This window comes from Eubalaena glacialis, chromosome 9 (assembly GCF_028564815.1).
Source record: "Eubalaena glacialis isolate mEubGla1 chromosome 9, mEubGla1.1.hap2.+ XY, whole genome shotgun sequence".
Taxonomy (NCBI): Eukaryota; Metazoa; Chordata; class Mammalia; order Artiodactyla; family Balaenidae; genus Eubalaena; species Eubalaena glacialis.
Window position 1 is genome coordinate 10,143,167 of NC_083724.1, and position 9,884 is coordinate 10,153,050.

Genomic DNA, 9,884 nt, shown 5'->3' on the forward strand with positions numbered 1-9,884 from the left:
TTTCACACATTCTAGGCTTTTCTAAGATAGCTGTTTGATCCTAAAGAAAAGGGTGCCAGGAAGAATTCGCTGTTGGGAAAAAATGTCCTGTGGGGAAGCCTTGTTAGTGTGTGCGTTGCTGAGCATCTGTATAACTCAGAAATGCCACTACTTCAGATGGTTTTACAGGCAAGTTCTATCAAACCATTAAGGGACAGATAATCCTTATGTTATTTAAACTGTTACACAGAAAAAAAAAAGTTTTCCATTTCACTTCCCAAGTTTAGCATAACTCTGATAACAAAACTGACGGAGATAACACCAAAATGGAGAATTACAGATCAGTTATAGAACACTAGTCTCCAGAGAATTTAATGTGTTTTTTGAAAAAGAGGTTCTGCAGTCAAATAACTTGAGAAAGTGCTAGTGCTGCATGCCATTTCTGGTCTATCTTTTGGAGAATCACAATAAGTATTATTAAGGTCTCTGTGAAGTCCAAGAATAAAGAAACCTGATTAACCTGGCACTTCCCAAACTCATCTGAGCCAGGACCACCTGTTCAAAGTTCACCAATTAATCTCTAACATGTGAATCATTACTCTTATAGACCAATCTGCTTAACTATATAGTAGTTGCAAAATTTTAGCAATTTGAATCCAACTTGCTGTAAAACAAGTCAAAAGCCACCATAATCAAGCAAGATTTATTCCAAAAGTACAAGGATGATTCAACATTAGGGAGTATGTAAATTTATTTCAATGTTAAAGAACAATAAATCACAGGATAGTATCAACAGGAGAAATATTTTTAAAATATTTGATAAACTCAACACCAATACCTTACAATTTTCTTAAAAAACTCTTAATGAACTAGGAAGAAAATTTAAGTTTCTTAACATGACAAAGTTTATCAGAAGCCATCCACAAACATATTTAATGGTAAGACACTAAGGGTATTCTCATTTAAGTCAGAAACAAAACAAGAATGCCCGTTATAATTGCTACAAACTAAAGCCAATGCAATAAGATAAGAAAAATAAATAAGAAATACAAATAATGGAAAGGAAGAGACAAAATTGTCATTTGTTCATGATGTAAATGCATGCCTAAAAATAAAAATTTAAGGGAATCAACTAAAAAGCTTAGAGACTTTGGTAAAGTGGCTAGTTATAAGATAAAAATGAAAATCAATGGCTTTCCTAAATGTTAAGGGAAAAGACTTCTTTTCCATATAGAGGGACTTCCATTAGAAAAGACTCGTGGCCTTCCTCCACCCTAGAGGACAATGAATGGTTTATCTCACTAGTGAGCTTGGGAGAAGGAACTAGACAAGAACAGATGCTCTGAGTTCTCTTTTTTGGCTTTCGCTTACTGCAGAGAGCAAATATTTTCATGTGCTCTCCACCAGGTGGTAAGTGGACCTGTTTCCGGGGTAAAGATACTATTGTCCAGCACTACCTGCTTTTATGGAGGTAAATCTACCCAGTGCAGGGAGAAATACAGCAAGCCTACTTGCTTACAGATCAAAAGCTACATTTTTCCAGTCAACTTTATCAGTAATGAAGTTAGTATTTTTATCTCCTATGTCTCTTTTCTGTACCCATGCCTCAGTTTCTTCCAAATTCAGAAGAGGAAGAGAAGTATTACTTAGAAGATTCCCTAATTACAACACTAAATATCTGTGATTTCCATTTAGAAAGTATGACTTTTTAAAAAGATTATATTCCATTAGCAATGAATACTATAATATACCTAGGCATAAACTTAACAAGAAATGTCAAGGCCCATAGGAAAAACACTATAAAACCCTACTGAAGGACATAAGAAAATAAGTCCTTAGTAAAGGAAAAACATAACAAATCCCTGGGCAGGAAGTCTCAATATTGCAAATATGTCAGATCTCCCCAACTCAACTTATAAATTTAGTGGAATCCAAATCAAAGAACCAATATAATTTGGGGGTGGGGTGCAATGGAACATGACAAAATTATTTTAAAACTTATCCCAATAAATAAATATGGGAAAATATCCAAGAAATTTTTGAAAGTGAATAATAATATATTATTATTATAAGAACATTATTAAAAATAATGATGAATATACAATATAAAGTAAATTTTATATTATAGTGTAATATCTATTAGAGCAGTAATAATATTGTTCTAACATATTAATATATAATGTAAAACTTCAGTAAATAAAATTGTGGGCCACTAGTATAAGTTCCCTGTTTATAAATGCTTTGTTTCTATCCACTGACCTATTTGAATATTTCTAATATTCCACTCCAAACCATATTATCTTGCCTAGACCACTTCAATAAATTCCTTACTGATCTGGCTTTGCCTCCATCCAAACAATGGAAGATAGCAACAAGAGTGGTCACTAAATAATAATAATAATAATAATAAAATGTTGCAAGTCACTCCCTTGCTTAAAGCCCTCCAGTGACTTTCCATAAGATAAAATTCATTTGCTCCAACATGACCTACAAGATCTTGTCTTGTCTAGACCTTGCCTGCCCCTCCATCCACTTCTCAGCTGTTTCAGCCACACTTGTTTCCTTTTAGATCCGTAAACATCAAAGCTCCTTCTTCCCTGGGAGATTTCACCCAGAGCACTCCTCCTCTCCATCTTTACAGGACCTGGGCTCTTCTCATCCTTAAACTCTGACCTTAAATGTCACCTCCTTGGAGGCCTTCACTGGTCATCTATTTAAGTATGTCCCCAGTGTTTTCATACCATATCAGTTCATTTCCTGCTCATCACTCATCACAATTTGTAACTATGTACTATTTGTTTATCTGTTCAACTGTCAGTCTCCCCACGAGACTAAAAGCTCCACCAAGGTATCTGTTCATCAAGCATAACTGTGCCACACATACTAGGCCCTCAATAAACATTTAATAGATAGATGTGTCAACATTTAATATGTGCATATTCTTTGTCCATGTCTAATAATTATCCAAAGTAAACAATCAGGCAAGTGCACACAGATGTATGTTCAAGGATAATTATTTCAGCATTGCTTATATAATGAGAAAATACTGAATACATCCTAAATGTCTAGCAATACAAGATTAACTTGTTAAAAAAAAAAAGTTGTACTGACACAGAAATACCCCATGGTATTTTGTTAAGTAAAAAAGCCGTTTATAGAACAGAATGCATTTATTCTATGAGCCCATTAATTTTATATGTATTTGTGATTATTTATATGTATTAACATATGCATACAATACTTGGAAAAATGTATACCAAACATTAACAGTGGCTATATTTGGGGAAAGGGTGGAGACTTTCATCTTCTATTTTAGTGTATCTACAGATCTTCATTGTCTTATGACGGGGTTACACTCTGATAAATCCGTCATAAGTTGAAAATATCATTAAGTCAAAAATGCATTTAATGCATCACCGAACATCAAAGCTTAGCCCAGCCTACCTTAAAGTGCTCAGAACACTTCCATTAGCCTACAATTGGGCAAAATCATCTAGCACAAAGCCCATTTTATAATAAAGCACTGAATAGCTCATGTAATTTATTGAATACTGTACTGAAAGTGAAAAACAGAATGGTTGTCTGGTTACAGTATGGTTGTAAGTATATTGGTAGTTTACCCTTGTGATCCTGTGGCTGACTAGGAGTGGCAGCTCACTGCAACCGCCCAGCATCACAAGGAAGTATCCTACCGCACATCACTAGCCCCGGAAAAGAGCAAAATTCAAAATTCGAAGTATGGTTTCTACTGAATGCGGATCGCTTTTGCATCATTGTAAAGTCAAAAATCGTTAAGTTGAACCATCATAAGTCAGGGACCGTCTGTATATCTATATTATAGCATATTTAGGAATATGGATGTAAATAACAGAACACCCAACCAACAGGAGCTTGAACAATAGGCATGTATTTGGCCAGGAGTCATCCACTTCCAGTCTTCTTGTTACAGGAAAATGAAGACATTAAGAATACATGTCAGGCTTCCCTGGTGGCGCAGTGGCTGAGAGTCTGCCTGCCAATGCAGGGGACACGGGTTCGAGCCCTGGTCTGGGAGGATCCCACATGCCGCGGAGCAACTAGGCCCGTGAGCCACAATTACTGAGCCTGCGCGTCTGGAGCCTGTGCTCCGCAACAAGAGAGGCCGCGATAGTGAGAGGCACACGCACCGCGATGAAGAGTGGCCCCCGCTTGCCGCAACTAGAGAAAGCCCTCGCACAGAAACGAAGACCCAACACAGCCATAAATAAATAATTAAAAAAAAAAAAACCAAATTAATTAAAAAAAAAAAAAAAAGAATACATGTCCTTCCATCCTTTGTCAACCTCCTCAGGTGGTTGTCTTTTACACTAATGTTTGCTGCCTCACGGACACAGGATGGCTCCTCCTGCTTCAGGTGTCATGGCCTCTTCTTTCATGGCAGGATGAGGGATGGGGTGGGGAGCAAAATCTTTCCCAGAAACTGATCCCATGGCCAGAAATGGGTCACCTGGCCACTCCTAACTGTAAAGGAGGCTAGGAAATTGGCTTTGTCAGTCATGGCCTGAGGCCGCCCATATTGCCAGGGCAATAAAAAGCACTGTTCCCTTGGAAAACAGTATGGAGGTTCCTCAGAAAATGGAAAATAGAATTACAAGCAATCCCACTTCTGGATACATATCCAAAAGATATGAAAACAGGGTCTCAAAGAGGTATCTGCATTCTTATGTTCATTGCAGCATTGCTCACCAGAGCCAAGACATGGGAAAAACCTAAGTGTCTGTGATGGACGAATGGATAAAGAAAGTGTGAGACAGATATAGCTATAGATATGTAAAATGGAACATTATTCAGCCATAGAAAGAAGGAAATGCTACCATTTGTGACAACATGGATGAACCTTGAGGATATCACACTCAGTGAAGTAAGTCAGAGAGAGAAAGACAAATACTGTCTGAGCTCACCTATAGGTGGAATCTAAAAAGACTGAACTCAGGGGACTTCCCTCGTGGTCCAGCAGTAAGGACTCCAGGTTCCCAATGCAGGGCGTCCGGGTTTGATCTCCAGTCACGGAACTAGATCCCACATGCTGCAACTAAGACCCGGCACAGCCGAATACATAAATATATATTTAAAAAAAAAAAAAAAGACTGAACTCATAGACACAGAGAGTGAATTGGTGGTTGCCAGGGGCAGGGTGGGAGGATGGGTGAAGGGGGTCAAAGGGTTCAAACTTCCAGTTATAAGATCAATAAGTTCTAGGGATCTAATATACAGCATGGTGACTACAGTTAAGCTTACTGTATTATACACTAGAAAGATGCTACGAGAGTAGACCTTACAAGTTCTCATCACAAACACACAAAATAACTGTGTAAGGTGATGGATGTGCTACTATGGTAATCGTGGTAATCACTGCACAATATATACATCTATTAGATCATCATGTTTTACACCTTAAACTTACACAGTGTTATATGTCAATTATATCTCAATAAAGCTGTGAAAAAAATAAAATAAAAATAATCACTGTTTCCTTATTAGGGAGGAAGGCCATAAAGATTTTTTTAAATTTTAATAATGAACATACATAACCTTTATAGTCAGGGGAAAAAAAAATGTCAGTGTATTTCAGACATGATGAGATCCCAAAGGGTGGTCAATACCACAAAGAGGACTTGTTCTGAGAGAGGTGGGCAGAGTACGGGGAACAGCATGCAGCTCTCTGCTCGCCAGTCCAAGCCCACGCAGGTCAGGAAGCAAGTCCGGCAGCATCCTGAACCTGAGATCGCCACTGATTACTTTTATCCTTTTTGGCTCTCCTTAAGGGCTCTCTCAATCAATACATCATTGCCCCTAAGGCTGTTCTCTGGTATTGATCTGTAGGAACTAGATAGAACAGACTGACTCTGCCTTGAGAGAGGGAGGGTAAACTCTCATCAGTTACCAGTCTTGCTGTCTAAACAGAACTTTCCCCTGATCTGCACAGTTTTTAATCTGATCTGTGCTCTCAGATTGAACCCACATGCCTGTGGGAGCAGAAGGCAGGCAGATGGGACGGACACGTTCGTGGGACAGGTGTATAAATGTGGCTGGCTCTCTTTCACAAGAGTTTGACTGGAAGGATGTGAAAAATAAACATGGCATAACCACAAATGGTGGTGTTGAAACTAAGAAACCATAACCACGTGCAGAACTGCTTTTATTACACAGAGGCACCACATCATGACAGATCCAAAGTGTGATTCTTTCAACACCCTCCCTAATCAAGAGGAGCTTGACCCGGGGAGCTGGCACACAGAAGGCAATCAAGAAAAGCCGCTTCCAGGGCTTCCCTGGTGGCACAGTGGTTGAGAATCTGCCTGCCAATGCAGGGGACACGGGTTCGAGCCCTGGTCTGGGAAGATCCCACATGCCGCGGAGTGGCTGGGCCCGTGAGCCACAATTACTGAGCCTGCGCGTCTGGAGCCTGTGCTCCGCAACGAGAGGCCGCGATAATGAGAAGCCCGCGCACCGCGATGAAGAGTGGCCCCCACTTGCCGCAACTAGAGAAAGCCCTGGCACAGAAACGAAGACCCAACACAGCCATAAATAAATAAATAAATAAAAATTAAAAAAAAAGAAAAGCCGCTTCCTTTTCTTTCGATTGTAACCTTCATGAGGGCAGGCACCAGAGGAGTCTTGTCTCTCTTTTCACCACTCCAGGGCATAGCAGATACTCAACAAATATTTTTTGAATGAATAATGTCAGCTCTCAGTAGCAGTTAGAAATCATGATGATTTCCATTCACAGGGCATTTCCTCTGTGCCAGACACTGGGCTAGGTCCTTCTGCAGAAATTATTTCACTCAATACTGACATTGACCCTGTGAAGCAGAAACTGGGACTCCCATGTTACAGCTATGGAAATTGGGGCTTCCTAAGTCACACTGCAATAAGTGGGGGTCGGAGGCATCAAACTCCAAATCAAATGTTTATAACTTCACTGTACAAAACTCTGGAACAGGATTCCCAGAGTCCTGGAGAACATTCTGATGGACAGAGCCCTGCTACTCTATGGGTAATGGTTGTTCCTTCAATCCCTCACTGGGAGTCCTGGCCAGCCTCTTGGATTTAGAGAGATGAACAGAGTCAGTTTTGCCCCCAAGATGTTCACAGTCTGGAGGGGATTCAGTTACTGTTGGTCAACAACCATTTGATCATCAGTAACAGAAACGCACTCAAGCTAGCTTGGGCAATAAAAGAGAAGCCATGGAACAAATGGGGATTCTCATGGGAGCAGTCACAAGGCAGGAAAATTCCAGGGCTTTTCCAGAGTCACGTGTGTCCTCCTATTACTCCTTCTCCCTGTGTCTGCCTCTGTTTTTTTTTTTGTTTGGTTGTGCCGGGTCTTAGTTGCGGCAGGCAGGCTCCTTGGTTGCAGCTTGCAGGCTCCTAAGTTGTGGCTCGTTGGCTCCTTTAGTTGGGGCACGTGTGCTCCTTAGTTGTGACCGGTAGGCTCCTTAGTTGCGGCTCAAGGGCTCCTTAGTTGTGGCATGAGAACTCTTAGTTGCGGCATGCATGTGGGATCTAGTTCCCTGACCAAGGATCGAACACGCGTCCCCTGCATTGGGAGGCAGATTCTTAACCACTGTGCCACAGGGAAGTCCCTGCCTCTGTTCTTCATCCTTTCTAACAGGCTACCTTTCTCTTCTCCCTGTTCACAATCTACTGGGGCTGCTGTGATAGTACCCTTAGCCTGTCTATATCACATCAGTTCCAGAGAACTGCAGACACAGACAGGCATCTCTAAGCCCCAATTCCAGTCTTAGTGGGGGGAATCTGAAAGGTCTAGTAATGGTCAGGTCTACCCTGGACCCAATAACCTGGGGCTCAGGCACTGTTGCTCACAAATATTTTCTCCCAATCTGCAGCTTCTCTTCTTATTCCCTTGATGCTATGGATTTTTAATAGTGAAATTTGAAAACTCAAAGCCAAGAAGCTAATCCTTTGTTTTTGCTGTTTGTTTGTTTGTTGATTTTACTTTGTACTATTTCTTCCCTGAGGTACTAAGCCTCAGAGAAGAGGCTTTAAAGAGGGAAGAGCCTCAGGTTGAGATGCTAGAAGGAATTGCCAAGGAGAAAACGCACTGGGTAAAATATTTCAAAATATTTACCAATGACACAAGTATTATAATATGGTGTGAAGTAATTTGCCCCAGGGTTTCAATACATATAGTCAGAGTGCTGTTGTAATAGTGAGAATAGAAATATTCATTCTTCCAGAAAGAAGCTACAGGGAAAAAGGACGGATACTCTGGTCTTTGAAGAATAAGGAGCAGTCAGCGACAGGTGAAGGAGGGAAGCTGTGGGCACACGCAGAGTGCAGAGGAAGGGTGAGGGGCTGCTGGAGCTGCTGTGAAGGGCACACGGCTGGAGGGGAGACAGTGAGGTTAAGTGATGGCCAAGGCCAGCTAGAAGGCTCTGATGTCCCAGGCTGAAGGCCTTTGGGAGCCACATTCCACATAATCTCATCCCCCAAATGACCTCAAATACCAGCCTTATGCTGATGACTCTGAAATTTATGTTCCTAGCCTGGTCCTCTTCCTTGAACTCCAAACACATATATCCAACAGCCTACCCGACTTGCCCATTTGAATGTCTAGCCAGCACCTCAAATGCATCACATGTAGAACTCAGTTCCTGATGGTCCCTTCCAAACCTGCCCCTCCCTCAGTCTTCCCCATCTCAGCTGCTGGAAACTCCATCTTTCCAGGTGCTCAGCCAGAAACCCAGGAGCCATCTTTGCCCCCTCTTTCTCTCTTCTACTTCACATCTATTGTGCGAGCCTCAAGGCTCGGGGAAGTAAAGGAGGTGCCTCTCCTGAATGCCAAGTTTATTTTTATAAGTGTGGGTTGGAGGCATCAAACTCCAAATCAAATGCTTTTTTGCTGTACAAAACTCTGGAACAGGATTCCCAGAGTCCTGGAGAACATTCTGACGGACAGAGCCCTGCTACTCTATGGGTAACGGTTGTTCCTTCAATCCCTCACTGGGAGTCCTGGAACAAATGGGGATTCTCATGGGAGCCATCACAAGGCAGGAAAATTCCAGGGCTTTTCCAGAGTCACGTGTGTCCTCCTATTACTCCTCCCTGTGTCTGTTTTTTTTTTTTTTTGGTGGACGAAGACAGATGTTCCATCTGAAGGGTGCATACAAGTTGGCCAGGCAGAAAATGGTGGGGTCGCAGCACAGGAAGGAGGTCAACCAGGCAGAAAGGACAGAGGGCACAGGAATAGGAGAAGGAGGGAGGTCAGTCTGACTATAGGCAGCCAGAGGAGGGAAGGCTGGAGAAGCACGTAGAGTCCTGCCAGCTCCTGCAGGGCCTGATGAGGCTTCTCTGGGTCCCCCAGCTCACCCTGCAGGCTTTCTGTGGCCTGTCACCAATCACCAAGGCGTGTGCCTGCCCTTTCTGTATTCACCCAGACTCCCGCCCTTTGTCTATGTGGCCACCCTTGGCTCTTGGCATCCTGGTTCCCAAACCTCTGTGTCTGGCTCTGGACCTTGGCTGCTGTTGTTCACCCAGCCCTGTAACCTCCAAATACCAGTTCATGGGCCAGTGCCTGTCAGTGAGACGGGAAATGAGAAAAGTAAGGACAATGTGGCATTATATAAACAGAATTTCATCTCCTCTTGTTTGTTACCATATCACAGGAACATGGCTGGACATAATGAATGTGAGTACAATGTCTGGAAAGCTCTGGCTTAAAATTTAAGCTACGCAGTGAGCACAAAATTCACATTGGGAGCCCTAAGGGGAAAGATGCCTCAAACAGGCAAACAGTTATTACAATTAGAGGCCTGTCAAGTGACCCATCAAGAGGCACATGATGTGAGGATTAAGGTATCACAGTAAAAGAAGACCTACAGTGACTTCAATTGTGACTCCCA